Below are 27,320 nucleotides of genomic sequence, written 5' to 3'. Positions count from 1 at the left end.
CTGCTTTGAATTTGAAATAGCGATGCAATTTGTTGTCAATATTTCACACTCCTCTAATTTTTAAATGTGGAAAATAAGTGCTTGGGGTCATCTCACCTTGTTGACGGGGATTCAGGGAGTCGTTCTGAATCCCTCTGTGCATTTGGAAGCTTTCCAGAAGCTCAGCACGGTACCTGCGAAGCAATTTGTCTTTGCAAAAATATTTTGCCATTTAAAGCCACTAAGTGGCAGGGGAAAGCAAGTCCTGAAAATATATGTTGTGCTTAGTGCTGGTTCATAGCTGTGCATGCTGAGGGTTTTAAATGTAATGCAGTAACCCCTCCTAGAGAAACCGGTTCCTAGGCTTCTGTTAAGAGTACCCCTTCCACCCAGCAGAAACAGGAGAAATCAATGTATGTTAATCAAAGTATCAGATGTAAAAGAGATCTATCAACAAACAGAAATAGGACCACTCTGCTGGCATGGTGCCAGGCATCTGGCCAAGACTTTGTGCAAATAAAGATACAGTAAGCTACAGCAAAAGCTCCCAGCACAGTGACGAGATGACAATCAACTGCAGTGTTTCAGCTCATGCTTGCAGAAGTGCGTTGTGCCCATCCGACCCTACATCAATGACCAACGCCGAGCTCAGACTGCAATTAGGATGATGACAGAAGTTGTTCTGAACATCTGACTTCAGCTGCCTCAAAAGAACTGACATTCCTTGGGCAAAACGGGAAGCTTCAGCTGTTTAATTTCAGATGACACTCATTTGCAACGTCCCAGCTCGTTGCAATGACCTCCAGCTGAAAGAAGGTCTCCATTAAGGGTGCACTAACCTGAACACTTGCAATGTCACAGCCTCACCCTTCATCCCCAGTGAAATAGTTTTCTATTCAGAGAGAAAACACACCGGTTATTTTTTCCATGCTGAAATGCTGGCTTTGTGCTGCCAGCTAAAAGGCACGTGCAGCTTTGGTGAAAAGCTGTATCTGAAGCGCCATCGGGTAGTTTGAATCTATCAGCCACTTCAGATGCTGCCCATGGTCAGCAATGGGGGAACCTCCATGGCAGGACTGGGTGTTCTGGAGCTGGAGAAGAGGGACACCAGCAAATCAGAAAGCTGCACAGTGACACGAGGCATTGAATGGATTTGGAGGTTTAGGGTGCAGCATACCAGATGATCACAGCTGGGAACCACACATCTGCCACAGAGCCTAACCTATTTGTCAAAAGTTGTATCTACATCAGTGTGCCCTGCCTGGTTCACAGGAGCCCTTTACAGCCTCCCCCAGCCTCTTTCCTCCATGACTGAAGAGTTTAGTACAGAAGTCCAATGCTAGGAAAATTTGCAGCCTGGATTGAGGTAGAACATGGCCACAGGCTGAGCTCCCAGAGCTCCTTGGCTTTGCACTGGAAAGTGCCTCCCCTGAGACTGTTAGCCTCCCAGCAGACCTGGGAGGATGCCAGCAGGTCCCAGCACTGATGCAGCAGCACATGGATGCCTGCCAGGTGCGCCACTGCCTCAGCGTGCCCTCCTGCACAACGAGCAGGGACTCACTCCTGCAAGGTATCACACAACGGTAGTTCACCTCTCCACGGCTGCAAACAGCAGAAACTTTCATCAAATATGCAGCAAATCCTTCTGCTTCTTCTAGCACAGGGCTGCTGGTGATCCCTTCCGTGTCCACCTCCCCTACCAACCTCCAGCATTCAATCTTCTGCCAAGGGATGACATGATTCTGTCCTGGCTCTGGCCTGTGCCCAGCTCTGCTCACAGCACAGGGGATATGCAGAGCAGGGCTGGGAGACGTAGCCCTGCCCCACCGCCAGCCACGGGCACCCAGCCAGCTGGTGAGCTTGGGTTTCCATGTCACTCCATAAAGACAATTACAATCTCTGTGCACTGCACACCCCCTGCTTCGGACACACGGCATTCTGTGTCAGCAGAAACCCTCAGCAGTAAAGGGGGGAAGGGGCCCTTCTCCCTCCTCAGCATTCGGAGAGAGTGATTTCAACCATCTTCTGGCTCCTGCACCTAGCTGGGCTGCCCCTTCCTTACTGCCAGCCCCAAAATTTTGAGGTTTTCCTAAAAATCCTGAGAGCTTTCAATTACTGGTATCAATTAGGTGCAACTTTTTTTATTTTTTCTGGATGCAGTGAAATCAAGAAAATGGCCTTTCCTTCCTCTTCTTCTCCTTATACATTATGTTTAATTGGACCTGAGGCAGAAGTTAGACTGATGCTAAAAGAGCAGGCAGGGAGGGCTGTGCAGGATAGATGTGGGGGAGGTATTGATTGCTGGGAATAAGCCCAGAAGAAAGATCCTGGGGAAAAAAAAAAAACAAACCAAAACCAAAAGGACTGAAGGTAGCAGTTCAGCGGGACATATCTACTGCCTCTCCCAGCAACTTTCAAGCATACTGAAAGAAACTAGTGGTTGGTTGCCTCTCATGGGACTTTTTCCCATTTTCTGCAAACATCCTGAAAAAATCCTACAGCTTAGCATCCCCAGCAGCTCCCACCACCTACTTTTTCTAGCCTCCAGCCCTGGTTTTGTCCAAGCTCTCACAGATACTGTGCAGATGAGAACAGGCTACAAGAATCCTGGGGAGGAAGCACATGTCTTTCTGTATATCGAAATGAAAAATGCCCCGGATCCAGTTTCCTCCTCTTAAGATCGTACAAAAGACACGTGCTGCTTTCTCCTGAGGAGCTGTGGGGAACCACCTTAAGCCCTACGACAGATTTGACAACAGCTGCAGCCATGATTAATGTTTTAACTACATTAGTATCCTTATTGGTGCTAAGTGGTTTTTCATATATTTGCTCTTCCACAGTGGTACTACAGGATATTTATCCACTAGGAATGCTATGCTTTAAACAATAAAAGGACGTGATTCTGTTCTCTCCTGCACCAGATTTTCACTCGTGATTCCCAAGGAATTTATTGGGACTGTTCATACTTTAAAGTAGTGCAAATAAAGCAAAAGAGAAACAAAACTCCAGATCTGAGGAGTAATTTCAGCAGTGGGGTGGGCTGGCTGGGGAGGGCAGGTAGCAAGGAATACTCTGCTATAAAAGGACACCCCAGCATCCTCCAAATTTCTCCTGCTCCAGGAAGTTTTCTGGGGTGATAGATGAAGAATGATCAGTATGAAACAAGTTGAGGAGGATAGATCTGATGTCGAAAGAAGCCAAATACAGTAAAGTGAACTTGCACAGTTAAGAGAAACTGAAAGGGATGGAGATGGAGAGGTGGGGCTGCGTATGTGAAACCTGCACTTGCCTTGAGCTCCAGTGATAATGAAATGTGTGAATGGGGTCTGGCTGTGGTAGGACATGACTGGAAGCAAGCAGGATTCACCTTGTCCTGAGGAACAAGAAAACAACCAAAGTGAAGACAGAAGTTAATCCACTCACTTCCCAGCACAGTTCTGAAATGTAATTATAACCATTTCTTCTAGGATTATTATGACGTCTTTCACTGAATCTTTGTTTAAAGATTTCTCTAAGAGCAAGAAAGACACTCTATCTGCAGAACTATGCTGAAATATCCTTATATTTGGTCTGTTCAGCCTTTGCCAGATGAGCTAAGCTGCAGAGATAAAGCTTTCCCTGATGGTGCTGTCACCTTTCTCCTTTGCAAAAAGAATAATAGACTTAGGGAATAGGAGACACTCACGGCAATGGCTTTCTCAGCTGCCTTTGTCTTCAAACCATCCCAAAGGTACTTAGTTCCCAGGGGAGATTCACAAGCCAAGCTTTTTTGGGAGGGAAAGGGAAAAGGGTGAGGGGAATCTTTCAGGAATTTGGCCACATCTGGTGCTCAAAATTTACTGCCTCACATCTGAAAAAGTCCATGTAAGGCAAGACAGAACAATTGCTCTTTAAAAAATATTCACCAGGCATAGCTTGTAGGGTAGCTGTTGAAGTGGACACGTTTATAACCACATCTTAATAGTCCAAGAGTAATGCGACTGCAGCTTCTGCACCATCGGCCCGATGTCTAGTATAGTGGAAGTAAATTGGCTGAAGGAGTTAGGAGTGCAGAGGCTTTTCCTGTTGTTCTCGTTCAATTTGGGCTAGTGGCACTGAGGTCAACAAGCAGGAGTGTTACAGAGTTAGCTTCTGGTTGCAACCCATCTTGGGGTGAACTCAGGTTTGTGCCCAGAAAAAACAATTTTAAACAATGTAGAAAAAAATAGATTCGGCTTTTAGTAAAGTCTTTTTATAAGTTAAAAGCATCTAAGTGGCTCTAGTGACAATAGTTCCTGATTTCAGAAACTGCTGTTCATTACAAAAATGAAACTTCAGGTTGGTCAAAGGTTAAGCCTAAGTTACCAGGAACATAGTGAGAAACTTTAAAGACTGGGCTTGGAAGGTGAAGTGGGAAAATAGTGAGATGTTGCTAAACATCAAGTGAAAGAGTTGAAAATGTGTGAAAACGTGGTGCTTTGCTTTGCCGAAAAAAGCCAAACCTTTGCAGCGAGTGTACTGGGCCTTGTGCTGGAAAATGGAGACCTCTGAATCTGTAAGTGTTGTTACAGAGCAACAGAGGTTTACAAGAACATGAGGAGTTAAATCTTCCTTTCCGTTGACAGGACTATTTTTTCTCCTGGTCTGAGAAATAACCTGGTTAGACTCCTTGGAACAGCTGTTTTCTACCATCCTTGTCATCTGTTTTTCAAATTACCCAGATATTAAGTGATTATTTCTTATGATTTCAGTCTGAGACCATCTGGAATTCTTGAAAACTCCCATCACTTCAGGTTTCCCTTCCACCTCCTTTACATCCTGTCTTCCTTTCTTTGGTCTCAGAATTATTTTTTCCCCTAAAAGGCTGATGTTCTTGAACATAGGGATCTGGCAGGTTCTCAATTCAGAGGGTACAGGCGTGCAGCAGAGGAAAGGGTATTAATTATTCTTCATGAATCCTGACTGTTTTCAGATTCTTGTCTATCTAGTAATAATTCCAAGGGAAAGGACCATCTGAATTGATCATGAAATGGCTGCTGTTGTAAGATAATTCCTCAAAAGTCTTTAGGGAACACAAACTATGTGACCAGCGCTCAGCCTCTTGCTGAGATGAGGAAATTGCTCTCCTCCTCCTCCCATCCGGCGGACCTCCATCGCAACAGTCAAACCCATGACCTTGTCACCTAACCCGAGGTGTATTCCAAATGTGAGTCAGTGACTAAGATGCAGACCGCAGGCCTGAAAAGCTCTGTGGTGGAACATTAACCAGTAAGTGTATGACCTGAAAGTTAACATCAAACAGCAGGACAGGCAGAGCAAGCATGGCTGTAAAGGAGTTGAAGGAGACAACAACTGTATACGTTAAAGAAATGAAACATGATGTCCCATTTCACAGCATGATGCACTTTACAGATCTGTTAACAACATGGCATCTCAAGACTTTAAATGCAGCAAATGTATTTTGCTAGTTTTGTAACAAGATATTGCATATTCTCTAATTTGCCACCTGCTGCCCACGTTACTCGGTGTGCATGCTAAATCACGTATCTCTCAGTACAATTGCATTTAGTTTCCCTCTCTCCAAATCATCAAACACACCTCTGCTCCCCTTGCACCAACCTAAACTGATTCATCAGGGGTCAGCACTGCGTTCTCCTCTGCAGTGCGGCAATAAAACGGGACTTGTGGTTTCTCATTTTGTTTTCCTATACAGATTCCTCGATGGAATACACCAGGGACTCGAAATGGGTTTTATTTGTCTGCCTTCGGGTCATTTGTGGTGATTGCTTACTCTTTGTAAAGGTTACCACTGTCAGCACCGTGCTGCTTTGATGTAGCAGTCTGCCACTAAGAACAGCACACACGGGCAACACATGGATCTTTGCAGCCTCTCCTGCTGTCACACGTCTCGTCCTCATGATATCACCAAGGCTTAGATGGACCTTATCTTGCAAGTCAGTCTTTTTCCCTGTGAATAAAGTGTGATGGATTTTGTGGCCTGGCTGGTCACCTGCAATGTGGCGGGGCAGAGGGGTGCATGACCCCAGCCAGGCAGCAGCCTCAGCCTTGCATCCCGTTCCACACGTCTGGGAGCGAGGAGCTCCTGGTCTGCCGAGAAACCGGGCGCTTGTGAATCTTCCTGTCTGAGCACGGCCAAGAGGGAAATGTGTGAGTGATGTGCAGGGTCTGGAGTGCTATGTTATCTCACTCGCTCTGACACAACGGTCCTCACTACACCCTGGTCACACTGGCCCGTAAGCCAGCCCTGCACAGGGCCACCAGTGGCAGGCAGCCTAGGCACAGCGCTGCACCCGCGCAGCTCCCCAGCTTTTGGGGTCTAAGGCAGGATCTCTATGAGGCAGGTGTACTGACTCACTTGAAATGAGATTTAGCACCTGTAGCACATCATTGCAGACGGCCCTTAATGACAAAGTCCTGGGTCAGCAGTAAAAGGATGATCTTTGACCTAGGACCACTGTGGCCTATAGGCTCATAAGCAACTAAAATGAAATAAGAGCAGTGTCCAGCAAGAATTACAGACTAGAGAAGGACCTTGAGAAGTATTCATCTACATGATTGATCTGGACTGGACTGTGCTGAGCTTGGGAAATAAACTCAGGACTGAAGTTATGCTGCTTTCTAAAGCTACCTGACACCATTGCTGCTGAATTGGCACCACTGAGGTCATTGAATGATGGGTTGAATTTTTGTCCCACCTGGATTTTGAACACTCAGCAGCTCCCAGGCACCAACGCCCTTCCTCACAAACACATTCATCATGACTGGCATTGATAAATTAGTCAAGGAGTGACTGGACATGAACTAATGAGCACCATTCGGCTAAGGCAGACGCATGCTAAAAGGGCAGCATAATGGGAGCTTTCATTCCACAGGATGCATCTGCGCTGGAGACCTTGTCCAGCCACAGCTTCACAAACCCACAAGCCTCTAGTCTGTTTGGGATGCAGGACATTGTACAGCTCCTGGCAGCAGCTCGGTGTAGGTAATGTGCCCGCCCTGCTGTGTGGCCTCCCCATGGCCCACGGAGCCAGACTAGCACAGCAGCCTCTGTGGAGGTGTCCAAACTCACCTACACCGATCGGGATAGGAATCGGAGCATGCCACTAACGGTGATTAAATATCTACTAATGTTGACGCCAGGACCACAGCTGGATGGCAGATGGATCATTAGATCCTCTTCTGAAAGACAGTTTAAGATAAAGAGACAAGTGGGTAGAGACAGTTCCCAGGATCGCAGGGGGAAGTGAGGCTCATGGGACACCCAAGAGCCTCTCAAGACTAAGGGCAGACCTCTATTGTCAGTGTCTGTCTGGAAGGACAGGTCCTTGCTACAGCCTAAGGCAGCCTTTTCCCTGCAGCTATGCCCTAGGACGGAGCTCTCGGTTACCGTTCTCAGACATGTTCTAATCCTGCCTCACTCCTCTTTCTCTGTTCTGTCTTGTCCCCTCTTCCAGGTCTATATTCATGGATCAACAACCTCCACATACTATGGTAGAAATCTCCCTTGTCAAAAATTTCTCTGAACTAGAATTACCTAGAAACCTCAGAAGTGGCCAGTTTTATCTGTGAAAGGCAAAATTGTCCCTCTTCACAAGATGTTCTTCAGACTACTTAATTTAAGACCCTGGAGTCTGCAGCAACTGTTTCCCATTTGTGGCATCTTCTTTTCCATACAACACGTGTGACCAAAACCCCGATGTAAATACTGTGGCATTGCATATCTTCATGAGTACACACTGTCATTTTCTCTTTTGAAGATAACTGGCAGCATACTGGATGCAAAGAACAGCTGGAAGTAGGGAAGCAAGAGGGAGATCAGATGAAACTGTGAGTAAATACCATAAGGATTGTGTAGTGTGGGTGTTAGCTGGGAGATTCCTAGAAAACTGAACTAAAGTAACAGCCTCTTGGCTTTAAAAATAATTTGTTTGTTCATCTAGACCCAAACATCAACTGGCAGAGAACTGCTAGGGGCAAATAAGGATATAGCCAATGCAAATTTGACAGTTGCTTTTTGTCAGAAAGATACATTTCACACCCATCAAGTATTTAATGAATACCCATGCAGCTTTAGAAATCCACCACAGGGTTTTTCTTCCCAGAGTTTTAGTCTGGGAGAGGCAGCTCCATAGAGCACATTACAGCACAGATCTTCCTCCATGGAACATCTGGCAACAGAATGGTAATTGATGTTGTATAAAAAATAGATCATCTGTATGCTATTTTCCACCCTCCTCAGGAGGGAACCTTTTAATTGGCTGATAATATCCCCCCCTTCAGTCTGTCCTCTGAGAGGATTATATAAATCAGGCATCTGAAAGGTCAAGGGATTCCCAGGGGAAGATCCACAGAGAAAAGCCATTTTACTGCCTTCCCCCCAAGTTATGCAGAGGAACCACAGAGGTCCAAATCTACCCCTTGCATGGGCACCAAGCTCCTGTTGAGCTAAAACTCCTACAAAAACATTTGCTTCTGTCTTACCAGGGAAATCCCAGAGTGGAACTGTCTAGCCACCAGTTCCAGCAGTGAGTTTGCTTGGGAGGGGAGTCTGGGCTCCCCGCCGTCCACTGCAGCTCCTGGGCTGGAGGCAGCAGCTGTGCAGCCTCCCTTCCCGATGGGGTCTGTGCACGGCCCGTTTGGTGGGAGGCTCTCCTGCCACCATCCACCCTGCTGGCTGCTTCAGCCACGACTGCTTCAGCTGCCACTCACTGTCCTTAGGATGTGCCCCGGGAGATGTGTTGTTTGTGCTTCCTCTGAGAGCTGGGTTACTCCAGCACCCCGGATGAATTTGCAAGCTGTCTTTCCCCGTGACATATACCTAATCGCTTTCTGCCGTGCCAGAGGTCCACCGCTGGCTTTCCCAGCAAGCACGTCCCGCTGTCCCCATGCCCCTGTTGGCACAAGCCAGCACACAGCTCATCAGCTGGGCTGTGCTGCATGGCCCTGGCACCCTGCTTGCTGCCGGAGCTGTGCGGGGGAAGAGGAGTCCAATCCCTGCCCTGGCAGGAGCTGGTGCCCACAGGCTGCAAAGGATGAGTGGCTGCCGTTTGCTCCGTGTCACGATTCCTGCCGCCCTCTTCCCCATCAGGCACAGGCTGTGCTTGTCCTATTCTTACTGCTACTGCTGTCAGAAGAAGGCAGCATCCCCGCTGCAATTTTCTGCATTGCATTCAGGTGCTTTGACTTTTTTGCTGTTTCACGCTTCGGCCATTCTGTTTTTTCTCTGGTTTGCAAATTGATTAAGCCAAATAGAGGGAGAGGGCATGATCTACTGAATATGGGAAGGGGGAGCTGCATGCAACTGTCGTTTGCCAACCAGCCGCTCAGACTGCACAGACATGGGCATGCAAATAAATGACAAGTAGCTGAGCCGTAGTAAGGATAAGATGGGAGGAAATTAAAGGTGGGAAACTGAAAAAGCATTCATAACTGTGATGCTGCAGCATAACTGTACCCTCTGCCATGGGACTCCAGCCTAGGGGCAGGAAGAAAACGGATATCCTGCCCCAGAGACCAGATTATTTCACTCACTGAAATTAGCATGAGGATGGGTTACAGATAACGATTTACTTAACTAAGCAAAACCAAAGCTTAGATAGAATTGGTTTGCAACCAGCTGCATCTGACCATGTGACTACATCATGGTGGGTTAATGACAGAACCCAGGAGTCAGATCAATTCGTGGTCTTTGGCTTCAAAAGGGAAATCAAAAAAGAAAGAAAGAAAGAAAAAGAGCATCTATTTGCCTTCATTTCCTGCGCTGATGAAGTTGCTTCCAATACTTGCAATTAGTCTCTTCTTAAGAAAGGAATTAATTAGCATCATAATATATCTTCAAAGTTCCAAGAAGAATAAAGGGATCTGGCACAAAGCGGGATTCCTGGCATGGAAATCAGCCCCTCATCTAAGCAGCAGGGGTGATTGTACAGGCACAGTAGTGTGAAACAGGGGGACGAACTTCTATTTGCTGCTGGAAGATTTTTGATGAATAAATCAAAATCTCTATCGTGCCTGGAGGTGCTAGTAAGGCACCTAGTGTTCAAGGAGGATTGGTAACTGCTGTGCGCTACAGGCTTGGTTCAGCTCCATGGAAAGCACCAAGAGTGTTGTCACAGAGTTTGGGGGGACCGAGCTCATGCCCCAAGCCTGTGCTTCAGCTGAGGATACGCTGTCTTCTCCCAGGGACTAATTCAGCAGCCTCCATGCAAAGCATGAATCTCCCTTCTGAGCCACCAAAGTACATACTTCAAGTCAGGCAAAAATCATTCGTTTATATCCTCAGACAATTCCAGCTACCAGCACCACTGCGAAAATATAAATGTTCTTTATGTCCTGTTTATTGGGGCATCTTGATAACTTATCTGGAGACACTCCGTAGACACATTGAAAAAGGCATCCCTGTAGTCAGACAACACAGGCCACCCAAATGAAAGATGATGTAACAACAGATGAAGGCAGTTCATCATAGATCGGCTGGTTGCAAAATTCAGAAGAGTAATAAAGTGACAGGCAGCAAGAGTCACAACCTGCCACACATCTAAATGCCACCGCAGCAGTAGGAGCACACTGTAAATCATGGCAGAAGATGACTCGGAGGTGGTATCTGAAGGACAAATAGCCATTGCTTCATCGGCCACTGACACTCACACAAGCCATGGCTGTGCGGGGCTGTGTTACTCGGAAAATGATGAGCCAGATAATGTCAAGCCTGAAATGTAACCCTTACATTCCTACCTGGCTTGAATGGAAAAGTCTGAAATAAAAGAGGTGTTGGAAACAAAGAATGATTTTATGTATTCTTTAAAAATAGTGACTGGCATCTGTCAGTGCATCTCACACACTTCCTTGAAGGTTTTTGCTGACATTAAACAAAAGTGTTAATTCTAATCTCATAGTTAATAGAAAGGAGGGTGGAAACACAAGAGGTGACATGAAATGCAATTATGTTTTGCAGTTCAGGGTGAGCAGGCAGGTGCAAGCAGTCACTGAGCAACCCGCTCCTTCGGACAGCCATTTGAGATGGCTGCACTTGTTATCTTCAATCTGTTTACAGAGGAGTAATTGAAAGTAGAGATGTCTATCAAGCCAAGTGTAACAGTTTGTTCATGCTTTTCTGCCCTTTCAGTGTAGATGAAACGATGGCAGGAGTGATAACGGACAAGGATCCGCAAGGTGTGAAACCTATCTGATTGGCACCAGGAGATGCTGTGATGAGCACGCTGTCAAGCTCGCCACCACAATGATGTTATTTTTACAGCTTGTGACTCATTTCAGCTTGTGCAATTGTTACAGAGCTGCTTCTGGCCACAGGGGCATACGCTTGACTGGGGTGGGATTCAAGATAGATTTTGTGCAGGTAGCCGTGTCTGTGTCTTAAAAAGGCAGCCCTGGGAGCAGAGCCCCCAAGCCTGCTGGTGCACAAGGACGGCTGTGCCCAGAGCAGAAGGGTGAGAAAGGGATGCCATTAGCTGTGTACCCAGGACATGCCCAGGAAAGAGGGGGATTCTAGCTTCACTTTGCTGTTTCATTTACTCCATTTCACAATTTCACCAACTGTTTTCTTAGAGCTGTAACAGGAAAATTCTGTATTACATACTTTCAAACAAAAATCAGTGGCAAGTGAAACATGCAGGTGTTTTTTTTTCCCCCTTTTCAGACCTAGAGCTGTGCACTGGGCAGGCTCCCTAGAGTGTGCTGCAGATTCCCAGAGTGAGACCTACAATGACCATTCCTGCAAAAATGTATGCTGACACAACAAATTTCATATTGGTGCATGTAAAAATGTAGTGAGAAAAAGAACATTTCTGAGATATGATTTTTTTCCCCCAAATTCAGAAACTTTCCTACTTAGAAGATTCCTTATAGCCAGCAAAGATAAAGTGTAAAGTTCAAGATGGAAAGCAGGCTGTGGGTAAGCCCAGCTCAAGCCATAGCACAAGCATCTCCACATGCATCTCTAGCAACACTTCTCATTGCAGGTGGCGAAATAAAAATAATATTCCTATTATATTTTCTTCCACCTCACGTGCATAAATTGCTCATAACATAACCTGCCTTGGAGAAGTAGCAGGCAAACCCCCAAATATTTAGTATTCTCCTTTTAAACTGCTTTGTGCTAGTCAAGGACAACAGTTTGTGTGAGGAAATCAGCTTGAAAGCCATGGAGAGGCTGTGTGTTAAGTCAGAGCTGTGTCTGTGCGGGAGTGGTATCACACTCACAGGGTAGCGACAGCAACAGCCAAGCAGAAAAATAAAACCAGGACTTCTCACCTAATGGAAAGTGCCAGCCACGTAGTAGGGAAGCAAGTGAACATTTGGAAAGAGCTGGCGTGGGGTGGGTAAATCTACTGCTCCAGCTGCAGGCTGCTAAATGCCACAGCAGGCATTTTCTCAGTGCTGTGATTACTGAGGAACACCACTAGAAAGGAAAATCTAGAAAGTAGCATTGAATGCTGGAAGACAAAAGGAAAATTAGGGTATTCTATACCCCCCACCAGATTTAGAAGAACAAAGTCAGGCACAGGAAACTTCAGACCATGTCGTCACTCGTTGCACTGTTTAATCCACAACTAAAAGAGTATTTGAAAGGTTATTTATTACTGGGAAGAAAAAAAGAAAAAAAAAAAAAAACCTCACAAACTGGCACAAGGGCAAAAGGAGAAGGGTTTACAGTGGTCCTGGACCTAAAGAAATAAATCCAACAGGACTTTATGAGAAAAGAGAGATGTATGAAGTTTGGACTAAGCTCCAAGTATCTCCCTGCTTTTTGGGATGATCTTATCATCGGATTTGAATCTGGGCTGTGTTTGGTAGAAAACAACTTAAAAATAAAAAATGCATACAGAAAGAAAACACTGTCCTATATCTCAAACCTTCCAAGTTTGCTAAAGGTTGCTTAACAATTCAGACATTCCCTGCATGCATACATGTAAAACAAAACCCACCAGCCACGCTGCCCCCAAATCCCATTTATTCATTTTCATGCTCTTTTGTCCTTGAGGCTCCAGCTGGCACCAGCAGTGGCCACAGCCAGTAGTGGAGAGCATCCCCCATGCCTCCGCAGCTCTGCGAGAAGGGTTGTGAGAAATCTCAGAAGGAAGCCTGCGTAGCAAAGATTTTTTTTCTCCACTCCTTTTTGAAGGCGCAACATGACTGGAGAGCTTAGATAAGGTTCCAAATGCATCTGTCCTTTGGGGTGAGTACTTGCAGCCAGAGCCTGTCATACAGACCAAGGCTGAAGATTCCCACTGTCACAGACAGGAACTGGATTGGGCTCCACTCGTACAATTTCTCCCCGTTCTTTTCCATAACTAAAGAGCACTTCCCAGCTATACGGTTGCATTCCCTGCTGGCACAGATGATTGCACTGCACTGGATTGCCCCACAGTCAGCTTACTGGAGAAGGAAAAGTAGTAGAGAGAATCCCTAGAGTTTTAACTGCTTTAAATAAAAAATAGCATGGATGAATGTTACTCCTTGTATCCTAATAGACAATAAAAACACTGTCGAATCTACTACAGGCTTAAATCTAGGGCTGAGATTTGTGGCTAGCCAGAACCCAAACCCAAACCCAGCCCTGGCTCCTGCCCAAGTGAGTCTGATTTTCATCTCTTTAGCTGTTCTAATGCTATTGCTTGTGCAAAGCCTGAAACTAGCCAACATCCTCACAGTAACTTTGGTTTCCTTCTTGCTCTGAGGGCCAGAGAATGGAAGAACAGAGCACAGAGGGCTGTTTGTCTTTTGCAACCTGTCTTCAGCTCCATAGATCAATTTGCGAAATTAAATTCAAGGCGTGAATGGCCCCCGCTGCCCAACCGCTCCAGTATCGATTTAGCCCATGCTGTCTGAGCCCCACACAATATTTATGCCAAAGAGCATTTAAAAAAAAAAAGAAAAAAGCAGCTTCTTCAATATAGTCTGACATTCAGCAGAAAAAGAAATGAAGGCAAGGAGGGGAGGGGGAAGGAAAGGGGAAAACAGTCGGTTCCCAGAATGAAAAGCACAGACATGTGTGTCAAACGGTTTTGTCTGGAGCAGCGGGACCAGGTGGTGAGAGGATGCTGCAGTTAAGAAAATACTCATCTTTCCTTCCTAGCAGACGTGTCTGCATAATTGCAATTTGGTTGGGCCACGTTGGTCCCCTGCAAGCTTTGCTGAGGCAAAACTCCCTCAGAGATTAAATTATTAAGCATGGAAGAAATGAAGAGGAGAAAATCAGGTTCAAAGTTACCTGCTGGATGGTATTTTGATACAGAGGAGATCATCAATAGGGAAATCAGTATAAATAAAGCCCTCACCCAAATTTTTCTCGAGGTCTGGATGCTAACCTCACACTGGAGGGATTACATGGATAATCTGAGCAGGCAGATCCCCAGCAGACTGTAACAAGGCTGCTCTTCACAGTGATTTTGAAGCTTAGCCCTGTAGTAGCCATACACTGATTCCGGTGAGCTGGAAGCTGCACACAAACCCGGAGCCAGCGGGCAAAGACACGTGTTAGCACCCAGAAACCAAACCTGCCTCTCTCGAAACAAGGACACACAGTAAATCTTTGCAGGATTTGCTCTAAGCTCTTGCCTCTAAGCCGACATTCACCAGGTTATCCAACAGAACAGGGATATACTGTTATATTTCTCATTTACCCACCCACAACTCATCAGCTGCTTTTACCAGGGAAAAGAAATGTCAACAGCAGCTTCTTTCCCAGCCCAGGCAAGGGGCTGAACAGATTCACTCATTAGCTTGGTGGCACTGTTATCTGTCTTTTCTCTCTTGCCCTCCATTTGCCGTCTGGGATATTACAATTCACTCCGGTCTTTCAACCACTTCCCCTTTGTTCACCTCTCTTTTGTATTTCCTTTTCTGCAAATACTCCAGCAAATGAGCTCCCCGGCAGGAACAAAGGCATTTAAGGCTAATGTTGCTACTACCCCTGCAGGAAAATGGTTTTCAAATTTATCATTGTGTATAGAGCTAGGAAATATTTCATAGACTAGAATATTCCCTCCCCGATACAGGTCATCCAAAACATTTCGCAAGTTGGGGCTGATTAATGTGAAGTTGCTTTGGTAGAAAAATAGGTGGTGGTTGTAGGGAATAACAATGTTTGTCTTTCGCATTTAGAGAATAAAATACTGTCTTTCAGGTACAATTAGTTTTATATTTACTTCTGTTTTATATAACAGGTCTTCTAAAGGCTCAGAAATTAAAAAAACCCCAACAATAATTTGGTAAAAAAATAATCTTTTTTATCTTGACTTCCGTTTTTCTTAAATAATGCAAAAATTGTTTCCAGTTGAAAGGAGTTATTCTTCCTATTCTCATAGCAGTTATATGCCATTAATGGCTTAAAAGAGCTACATTTAGCCAATGAGCTAATAGAAATAAACCATGTGATTGGCAAAGACAACTCTAATTAGAAAGACTTCCAACAAATTGACCACAGATGAGATGAAGGGCAGGATAAGTAAAAGTGCTATATAAATTACTTGCCATGAATTATCTGCCAGCTCAAGCAAACTGACAGTAATAGACCTAGGCAGCATATTCTGTCACCTTTCATTTCAGATCCTGATTTTTCCAGTGAAATCAGCAGGAAAAACCCTGCTCTGCTGACTAGGGAAAGGTATAAAAATTGTAACTTCTAGCAGGGTGTTTTGCGAGTCAGAGATGGCTGTTGTGTCTCCATGTGCAATTGCTCTCTCCTTGCCTTATACCTTGGATCCTGCACTCCTGAGAATTTCAGTGTCACCCATAAGGCAGCCCCAGATTCAGGTCCTGAACATGAAGGACCACTGCACATGTGTCATCAGGGATATGGGTGAGAGAGACAAGAGCATCATCTCCAGAGACCATTGCTGTTACGGCACTGGCTTGAAAACAAGCAAAGAGCAGTATTTCTCCATGGACCTGTCAAAGAAGAGAGATGCCCACACCAGCAGCTTGTGCCTGGGCTGGAGAGGGGCGACACCACCATGGCCACCCCAGCATGGCTGTGCTTGCAGGAGCAGCCGTGGAAGCCAACCTGTCTGCAAACCTCTCACTGGATCCAACATCCAGCTAGTTGCATCTGTCAGTAGCCTGGGGATTTTGGGAAGTACTTCATCAATTTCCAATGGAGCATTTAAAAAAAAATAAAAGAACCACACATAAAAAAAAAACCCTCTTAAAACCATCAGAAGTCAATACTCAGGATGGCATATATTGATGTGTCCATCCAGGGAGACAAAGGCCCCACACGCTGCTCTCGGTTGAAAGCAAGGCTGGTGCGCAGGAAAAGACTCTTACGAACAGTTTCCAAGTCTTTGGCTTTCACGTTGCCAAGAGCATTTTCTGCACTGTACAGGGGTGCGTATAGCATGTTAAACAAGGACTTGTAACAGCCATCTGCAGGGATTGTATCAGACGGCATGATAAATCATTTCAAATAAAGGTATGGGATGATATCCAGAGACTTCAGGCTTCAATTTAATTAGGTGTCTGGGAGCAGTGCTGAGCTGCTGGACGAGCAGGGGGCTGTGCACAGACCCAGGGTGCTATGGCCAGTGCCTACATTCAGGGCACATCCAGACCTCCCACCCCATGGGGGTATGATGCTGCAGGGTACCACCGAGGGGGCCAGCAGAATTAGTGATGGTGGTTGTCTCGGTGGGCAGGGACAAACGGGACAAGTGCGCTACATACCCTTAAATCAGTGTACCGGGGAACAAAAATCACCTTGTAATAAGGTTCTACCACCAGGAAACTTGTATTTCTTCTCATGACACGTCAAGGCCCATGACATCATGCCTCGGTGTCATGGCCCCACATCATTTTATCATGAGGTAATCAGGTCAGCGCCAGAGTAAGGGCCCTTTAAATCAAGCAGCGAGAGTCAGGGGCTGTTTCTGATAGACTGACAGCCGTGGGGAGAAGGTGCCATTCACAGCCGCCAGAATGGTCTGTCATGCAGCTGCAGATCTCAGGAGGGAGTGTGGGGGGAGAAGAAAAAAAAAAAAGAAAAAAAAAAAAGAAAGAAAAAACCAACACCCAGGTGTTTGTAGTTTGTCCTTGCTTGGAGGCAGCCAGATGCTTTAACATTTCAGAAGGAGAATAGGAGGTGGAGGAAGGGGAAGGGAAAGAAATACCCTTTGGTTTTCACAAGGAGACAGACAGAAATGAGAATCCATTAAATTTTAATAAATTATCCTGCAAGATGCCAGGCAGACAAGGCCAGCATCTTAACTCCACAGCTGGCAGCGCTAGGCAGAGATGCCAACTTATACGTGCCTGACACACACAGACCGCAGTATTTTGCAATAACATGCCAGACCACTTCATCCTCTCCCCTGCTGTACCAAATGCTTCCTAAGGGTCCACCGCCGGCAGCACTGTGATTTAAGACCAGGGTGAATATGTGACCTCCACGGCTAGTTAAAGCACTGAAATAAATTGCCAGAGGAGGGTATGGAACCATCATCATTGGCAATTTTTAACGGCGGGTTCGACATCCTGCCTGCAGCCAGAGGGATGGAGCAAAAAACATTGCAAAAGCCTTTCCGATGTCGTTTTTATGATTTCATGGGTTAGAGAAGTAACACAGAGAGCTCTGAGCCCCTTTCCACATGTTTGCTGCTGTCTGACCAGGAAAAAAAAAAAAAAGAAAGAAAAAAAGAAAAAACTTAAATATCAGAACATCCTTTACGCTTATTTTATTTCTCTTAATCTTTGTTTCTTAAATGGCTTTCAAATCCAATTTTAGAGGCCTTCCTCCTTCACAGCTCTCAATAGCCAGTAGGACAAGGAAGAGGCTCTTCCTTCATCATGGGATGTGTTTCCAGTTGCAAAGTGCTTGTATCAGCCTCACAGATTACAGCCTTGCCTGGAGCAAATGTCCTGGCAATGGTCTCAGCTCACCCTCTGCGACACAGACCTGCAGAAGCAGCTCAGTCCCAACCTGTGGTCTGGGGACTGTCCCTTTCCAAACCCACCAGGCACAGAGCTAAATCCTGGAAAGGGCTCTTGCCACCTCGCACAAAGTTTGATGGAGTTGTGGGTCTGGGTTAGCAATGTGAACTGGGAAATTAAATGTAGTTTTTACTTGTTATCAGAATATCACTCTAGGCTTCAAAATCAGGGGGTGAATTGCAAGCCAACCCATTTTATTTTTTAATCACCTCAGAATTTTTATGTCAAGCTTCTGAGTTTTGCAGGGTGAATGTATGAGATCTGAAGGTCTGAGTCTGGCAGAATTGAAACAGTGCCAGATCAGAGCCCAGCAGCTGAGGTACGAAGTATTTCCCAGGAGGATGCTAAGCACCCTCACCTTGGATCTAAATCATCTCCCTGGCAGGGGCTTACTCTGTCACTAGGTGCACTCAGAGCCTCACAGGACTGAGTTGACAGTGCATCGGTTACACCATTTACCCAAATGAAGATAATGATATGACAAGCAAAATCAATTTTCATATGGTCTCAAAGCTGAGATTTGCTTCTAGAGGTTAAAGACACAGGGCAATACCCTTCAATGAAGCTAAACAATTTATAGCAGCTGAGGATCTATCCTTCAGAGCTTAACTGCTAAGGGCAGGGAGAAATTAATTTCTGAATCCAGTGCATGTTCAGCCAGGCTTAAAGTAAATGGGGATTATTATTCTTTTCAGGTGAAAAGCAGATTATGAAAATAAATATACATTGTAGGTTTAACAGAAAGACTCCAGGGAGACAGCTGGATTCAGAAAGAAATTAGTGAGAAAGCAACTTCTGAGAGCATTGAATATTCTTTGCCATTTCCCAATCGATTCTTAACTCAGAAAGCAAGAAAACAGCCGACACTTCTAATAGCTGCTTTTGGAAGTGCTGTCTGCCCAGCAGCATGATTTGTGGGGCTTACTTGAGTTCCTGGCACTCACTGCAGACAAATCAGTGGTTTCTTTTTTAACATCTTCTGTGATAATAGCCTGGCAGCGAGAAGTATTGCTTTCCTGCAATGCAGCTTTGCAGGATGCTGTCCTCTTTGGTAAAGCAGACATTAAGATTCAAAATCCGAGAAGGCCCTAATGTAGAGAATATGTCCTAAAAATACCCATGCTGCAGATCAGTTTTCCCCTTGCCAACATGTTGACACATTTTTTCCTCTCCCCTCCCCCCCCGCCCCTTCATCTGAGATCAGTGCCATGTTCTCAAGCACTTGGCCAAATGAATAATACCCTTTCTTCAGGTCCCTGCAGTTCCAACTCCCTGGTCTCCCTTCTCCAAGTATGCTCAGAGAGGCTGCATAAGCGCAGGCTGACTCTGGGGTAGGAGAGGATCTGGGAATCAGACCAGCTCCTTCCCCTTCAGCTCCATCAGGATATTTTCAATCCAAACCCTGCTTTCTTCCCCACCTAAAATGGGTAAGCTGAGTCTTGCTATTAAAATGTGTATCGCTCCAGGAAAACAAACAAGCAAATAAATAAATAAAATACTTCTCTGAGATCGCTGCTCACCAGCAATCTTTCTATCAACCGGTCTTCCCGGCACAATCTTCTCATTAATTAATAGCTGCACAGTTTGGGCCATTAAGGCAAATCACAGTGTAGCACCCCCAATGTTGGCCTGGGACCTCTCCTTGTGGAAGCTCCCGCTAATCTCTTGCGAAGGGGCTTGGATCAGCCCGAACAATCAAGCCTCAACGATTCCTCAACAACTAATGAAATCTGGCAACAAAAAAAGTAGATGAATGGGGACTGGGGGGAACCCAACACAAAACCCTTGCCAGTGTGCAAGGGGAGTGTTTCGAGGTCTCCGCATCAGGAGACAAAAGCCTCTCACACGCTCGGCTCAGCTTGACGCTATTGATGGCTGAACCTTTGCAGCAGATTTCTCGCAGCGTGAATTCCTGTCCCTGAAGTGTGCTTTATCCCCTCTAAACAGCAAACAAAACAAGTTATCAGAGGAGTCACTTCAGTTCTTGAAGGCAGAGCCATTGACTACGCGCTTTAGCTTCCACCCTAACATAAACACCAGCCGATTCCCACGAAAACAAATCATCTGGAGAACGGATTGAAAAAACAGCAAAACACTAAACACAGCCGCCTTTTCACCTCTTCCAGCACTCAGCCAGGAACGGTAAATGGATGTTTCCCTAGGGCTGCATAAGGAGGGTTGAAGTAGTGCTTTACCAACAGGTGAAGTACATATCCAAACCTGTAGTTCTCAGGTTAAGGGTAAAAAGGTTGGTAATACAATAGTACCTATCACCCAGTATTGCTCACGCATAAGCAGCACTGACCAAGCATGTGCATCAAATCAGCTGCCAACTGGCTTTTCCTTTTCAAATGCGTCAGTGTTTGACACTTTCTGCATGGCTTGCTACAATAAGAAATCAATAATATTTTATTTTATTCATGCTTTCTGTAGTTTACTACTAAAAAATGATGGGGAGGATCTGTTCCAGTTCATCATTTGGCTCAGTGCCTTTAGAAATTCAAGGGATGGGCAAGAGTCTTCTGATCCTTTCTTCAAACACTGAGTCTGACCCACTTTTGAGGTCTCTCAGGTGTTACAATGGTCCTTCCCAGCTCTCATCACAAAGAATTCATGGCAGGTGCTGCCTCCGCGGCCCTCATCAGTCCTTCATGGAGTCAAAGGCTCCACCTGTATGTCTTCCCATACATTATCCCTACCTTTAAAACTGAAAATAGAAACCATGGGTGTTGTAGCAGCATTGATCCTGCAAAATACTTCTGCTTCCTCTGACTGGTGCTTTGGTCGTTCGGTGCTTTACAGCTGGGGATGAAAGCCTTTGGCATGCTGTCCCAGCACAATGCCACGGACACCTGAACCTTTGATTAGCCCTATCTGACACCAGAGACATTTTGGTTTCTCTGAATGGTTGTTCTGGCCTTCCTTTGCACTTCACCCAGGATCTGGGATCCTGACATTATTTAGGGTTCCTGAGAGAAAAGACACCTTAGTTTAATTTAGCCTTTGGCTTGAGATCAGCTGCACTGGCTCAGGCTGACCAACATGTTTCTCTGCACAGCACAAATATGTGTAGGCAACAGGGAGAGAAACATCAGCCACACTCAGATCTCCTTGAAACATGATCTCGCTGCCCTCCTTCCCCATGTTGTTAATGTATTAACTCTCCAGTTTTTTATTTGTATCACTTGAAACACAAGGAGAATAGAACGGGGCCTTGTTAGGCATCCAGCACTGTATCTTAGGCTGTGATTCAAGTCCTTGTTCACAACCACAGGAAGCATGATTTACGTGGGGTCCAAAAGACAGGGACTAGTAGGGTAAAACCACTGCCCCCTTCTCCTGGTGGGCTTACACTGACCCAGAGCCACAGGGATCAGAAGAGTCCAGATACTCACTCTCTTCACAGACACACCTTTCCCAGATGCTCACACGTCCTCCAAAAGCCCTTGCTCCATCCCTTGTGTTCAAGAGGCTTTGGAAGATGCAGTTGTTGAGCCCTTTTGCAGAACCTTGTGCAGCACCTACTCATGGTCCTGAAGGACCCTAAGCGAGACCACATTTCACAGGAGAGGATGTTCAGAGATGGGAAGTGCACAGGAAGAAACATGACCTGCATGCTGAGCAACAAGTCCACCCTCCACTCCCCTGCCAGGAAAAGCCACAGTGAAGTCAGTAACTCTCACTCAGCTGAGACCAGCACTTCCAGAGCACAGAATAAAACCATCCGTCTTCAAGCCATGTCTTTTCCTTGCCCTTCCCAACCGCAAAACAACTTGGGTGCATTAATAACTCACCTCCCAAACTTGAATGTCCTTTTCCAGCAATACCTGGTGTTCCAGCAGACACCTGGGGAGGGTTCCTGCAGGCAGGACTCCCCCTGCAAAGCAAGTGCCAACTACAGGTGTGAGGAACCAAGGCATTTTTCCTGTGCCTTTCAATATATCAGAATAAGTAAAAGCTAAGTCCCAGTCCTGGATCCTGGAACAACTCTATTTCTGCTCCTAGTCTGAACCTCTAGTCTCTACCAGAAATATTAGAAAGCTGTTACAAGTACCAGAAAAATCTAGGTCCCAATGCACCAGCTCAAGGATTTTCCCCTTAACCAAAGTAGACAGTAAAGATGGAAAATCCAGAGTTTAAATAGAACCAGGAATGGCTGATGTTCAGTCAGCTGCTTTAGAATTTTTCAATGCCTTATTAGGAGTTGATTGATAAAGAATAAAAATAATAAAAAGTAATAACAAATCCATAGCCTGACTAGCAGGGAGAAGGCAAGAATACAACAATTTTACAAGGCTGATAAATGGAAACGAACACAAACTCCACAGCCATGACCTTTTCAAGTGTCACCTGTACTGAGAGCATTGGCATGGAATGGTGCTTTTGATTTGTGCTATGGTCAGAAACACCGAGAAAGACCAATCTGCACTTTCTCATCGGCTGAGGCCGATCAGCCTTTGCCGGGCGATTCAGAGAAGCCCAGGATGTTTTGTGCTGCAAGGTAAGAGTGGACTTCTGCCCTCCTTCCCCTCGGTTGCCCCCCGGATCCACAAGACTTCCTTAGGGCTATAGAACATGGATGTGACCTTTCCAGCCACTCCCCAGCCCGAGGCTGATTTCCCCAGTTGAGCGCATAGGGCTGGTATGGGGAGTCATTGCCAGCACCGCTCCCTTCTTTCAGACTGGTCCCCCAGAAATACCTGTCGGTTGGCTAGCCTCTCCATCACAAAGAAGCACTGTGCTGTTTTCTCTTATGATCATCTACTTAACTGTCCTAAGGCAAGGAGACCCACTGGGCCATGGAATGCCCAACTAACCAGCAAAGCTTCCCTCTGCTTTGCACTGCAGGTCATTTATGATGTTTGGAAAAGACCTTATGCTTCCCAAATTCTGTTTTAGATGAGATCACTTCCCTCCAAAGGTATCTTCTTCAAAGCTGTGCAGGGCTTGAGTAAACATGGGTGTATATGCTTGCCCAAGCCTGAACCTATACAGTTAGATTACGGCCACAGTGCAAAGTCAGTCTCTCACAGATCTCCTTTTACACAATGGTGCGTGCAGTTATACGAGGAATGACAACATTCATACAGAAATGTGCTAAAAGCAGTATGGGGGAGGTAACATGAGCCACAGGGCCCTTGAAGAGCCTGCCTGTGTCATACATTGTCTAACTATAAAGGAAAACAATTCCTACATCATGTTTTACAAGGATTCAGCTGGTGAGTAGACAGTCCAAGTGAAGCAACATCACAAGGCACAAATTCTGGCCCAAGAAGCCATCTGTTCCTATACTTTTTCCTAGCTGTTAGCCGGAGATGGGACCCTGCCAGAAATGAACAATTAACCTATTAGTTTATTCTTAGGTAGTGTGACTGGTTTCAGCTGAAATTAGTTTGTACTACCCCCTTGTATGAGCCCAGATGCTGTATAAAATAAGGGAAGCTGGTATTTCTAACCATGCAAACTTGGAAAAACGCAGCGAGCGTATCTGCAGCCTGATTTTGCCAACGTATAAACTATGACTTGTTTATACAAGTCTTGGTTCATCTGGGAAAGCTTTTTCTAGGCTGAACAGCAGCTCCATACCTTTCCAAGTAAAAGCAAAATTCTTTCTGATATTGACGAAATAGAAAACTGAGAAGCATATGTTGCTGCGTAGATAAAATAACATGATTGTTTTCTATTAATATAGTACAGGAGAGAGGGGAGTAGGGGAGAAGTACTGGCAAAGTAGAAGGGCTAACAGGCAAAGATAGGACAAGAACACAGGAGACATAGCTGGCCACAAACCAGAAAGTAGAAATTAGATTACAAAATTCCTCATCATTAGAGCACATGGCTCTGGAAGGGCTGTTTCATCAGGCCACGTAAGACCTTTTGGCCCCCAATTCCCAAGTAATACGTTAATTATGGCCTTGCAAAGGATTAAACTACAGCTCTGCATTGGATGAGCTCTGCTCCGTGTGTGTAGCTGTCAGCTGGGAAGGGTAGAGAGTTTTTGCAAAAAGTCCGTTGCATTGGGGGTTATTTTAGCAAGAACATGGAAAAAACTCCTTGCCCTCCTCCCCTACAGCCAGCTCTGTCTCAGCACAAATCTTCCCCTCTCATCTACATTAAGATGTTGCCAGGATAGTGAACGATGAATTGCTTTCTGCGAGGACTTTTCACACTTATCAGTCTGAAAGACTAAGATTAATTCAACCCCAAATTAAAGCAAATGGGATGGTGATGCCTGGAGAGCCCTGGAAATGTAACTTTCAGAACTCTTTTCCAGCTCTTTACAGACTTGATGAGACTGAGCATCATTTCAAAAGATCTGGAAAATTGTTTTGCTTTGTTTTTCCAGTTGTCAGACAGTTGTCTTTATGCCACAGATTTTCTCTGCCCTCTTCCAGATTGCCTAAAGAACAGAATAAAATTGCAGTATTACAGCCTGCCACAGCTTCAAGACCCTGTCCTCCAAAGCCTGCTATTGCGTCCAGATGACTTTGCCCACAGCGCTACAAGTAATCCCTTTCTAAATTAAAAGGCAAGTGTGATACAAGGTTTTTACCTCCTTTTTGTGCTCCTAAAGTATGAATAAAAATAAATTCCTAAGCACAAGTAGATAACGCATGAATAATTCATCAGCCCCATGTTCTCTTCCAGATGTAGAGACCCGTGTGCAGATTCCTGCGCCTCTGAGTCTCCTGGGAAGCTTGGGTACAAGTAAGAGACAGACTTCTCTTATGCTAAATCATATTTCAAGCTCTTAGACCTGTGCTAGCAGCTTTCTCAGCAAGCAAACTCCCTGGATTCCCTCATCTCCTTCTCTTTGTTTGTTCTTCCTTTCATTTGCTTTGTCCAAGACGCTTGCACAAAATCACCCCCTACTTCACAACTCTTGCAGAAAGGAATAAAACATCGAGAAATGTTTTACATTTACTGACAGAAATACATCTCTCATCACAGATGTGTGTTGCCTCGGGTTTAACTGTGTGGACACACATCTGACTGCACAGAGCAGCATTACCAGACTCTGCTTTGCATCAGACAGGTCAGAAAGAGTCCAGAGTCCTTCCATGGCCAATTTACTTTTTCATTTTACAGAAGGATGTTAGTTTGCATTAAAGGAACAGCAGAACAACACTGATGAAGTATTCCTTCAGTTTTTAAGCTGCCTCATATAATAGAGAATATTAATCAAAGCACAAAAGAGAATCATATGCTTCCCCAGTCACAAATGTCATTAGAATTACTTTCCAGCTTTAGAATGTTCTTTCCAAGTCGTATCTTGAGTAGTAGTTACTAAATTAGGCTGAAAGTCTTCCATCTATTCTATTTTCTCCCCAGCAAACACATTATTTTAAATTTATCTTGAGGATTATTTTTTTTTATCTCTTTTTAATATTGACAGGAAAAAGAAAGGGGGCTGGGTGGCTTTTTTTTGGTTTGGTTTGGTTTGTATCCAACAGTATTCAGATTTAGGTCCTTTTTCACAGTGTTCAAAACTGGAAGTTTGGGAGGTCTGTTTTTCCAATGAGAAATGTAATTTTTATATGAAAAAAAGTTACAAGTGTTTCAAACAGCTCAAGGAAGAAGGCATGTGTTGAAATACCAAATATTAGGTCCACTCACTGCTCACTTCCAGCACTGCCAAGGGGGTCACCTAAAGATTTCCCTTTGCCACAGACCTCACGTAACAAGAAAACATCACAATGCTGATGGGAAAGTGCCACAAAAAAGGACATTTATGGTGAAAAAACCAGAACACAGAGTACTTAGCTGAACCCTTCTCCAGAACGTAGTCTTGCAGCTTCAAGTCAATCACAAAGGGACTCTTAATTTACAGCAAGAGTTGCTATCAACTTCCAGATAGATCAGGATTTGTAGTATTTGCTTCCAGCTTTTTCTGTGCTTCTACTGTATTGACTGGAGAGATGATGTTGCCCTAGGTAGGAACATTATGCAAACACATATACAAGAGGGAGCACCTTATTGCTTGCTCTCCCTTAGGTTTTATTTATGTTTGTCAGGGACTCGTGTAAAATAATAAATTAATAAAAAAAAAAGACAAAAAAAACCCTCATGGAGACATCCAAGAGAACAGCAGGACTGTAGAAACAGAAAACAGAGCAACTGGCTGTGCACTAGGGTTGTCAACTGCAGGGGAAAAAAATTGAGAACAGATACAGAGAAATATTTCTCTTCATACTCATTTATAGTCTTCAGACAGTATGAGGAAAGCCAGTATGCACGCAAAAAGTCAGTTGCATGTGTGCCTTTCCTGCTGACTCTGTCTTGCTAATAACAGCATTCACACTGCCACCAAACACTTGGAAGGTTTTACCACGCTCATTGCTCCCTGCGAAAGGCTCATGAGGTCATCAGCTTTCATACATGAAAAAAAAAAAAAAAATCTGAATTCAGCATGAGGGAATTTTACAATTCAGTTCATTTGGGAGCGTGCCAGTTCAGGGAAGGAAGAGAGATCTTGTTTTAAGATGTGTTTATTTGCAATCCTTACACCTACACACACGTTCGATTATTAATGTGGGTACCATAAACAGGGCTCCATGCATGCCTGTTTCTCTAGGAAGAAACTGAGCAGAAAGGAAATGACAAAACATTTTCTAGAGTCCCTACTATGCTTATAAAATGACTATTCCAACTGTGAAATAATCCTTCAACTACTCCTGGATACCACAGATAAAAATTGTGGGTGTCAATGTACTACCAGAATGTGTCTAAGTGTTAATTTCTATACAACATTAACACCAACAGATTAACTTTACTCATACTTGAATCAGGCCCACTGGGTCTACATCATCAGGGCACCTCCACCGATCAGAGCCATACGTGGTCCTCAGCCCAGCCGTCCACGTTGGCATGAGCCAGGGCAGCCGCTAACACTTGGCACCTGGTTATTAGTGTTTATTAGTGGAAATATGTTGTGCTGTATGAGTCAGCCTTACTGAGTGCATGGGTATATTTAAATGAATTACACCACGGCGGAAACCAGCTTGATTGAGACTATATTGCTGCTTATCGAGCCAGAGTATCACTTGCCTGCGAAAGCAGAGATGATTTGAAGCTGACGATAGGGCTGTGTGGGTGACCCGTAGGAACAATAGCTGGAGGCGCTCACAGCCAGGCTAACACATAACTCGTTTAGCACATTACAAGTTTTACACAGTATAGGGAGAATTGTTATTTGAGAAAATCAGCAGGACATCAACAGGTACTCAGGGTCTGACCTCCTTATGCACTTCTGAAACCCCCAGGAGAGCCCCCAGCTGCAATTTAAGGCACTTAATTACTGTAGACACTCCTGGGTGATTCTGTGAGAACCGAGTAAAGATACATTTTCCTTTCCTCCCTGGATTGGAAACGAAACAAACACTCGATCAGCTGAA

Source organism: Falco biarmicus, chromosome 7 (genome assembly GCF_023638135.1).
Source record: "Falco biarmicus isolate bFalBia1 chromosome 7, bFalBia1.pri, whole genome shotgun sequence".
Taxonomy (NCBI): Eukaryota; Metazoa; Chordata; class Aves; order Falconiformes; family Falconidae; genus Falco; species Falco biarmicus.
This window is presented reverse-complemented; position numbering follows the sequence as displayed.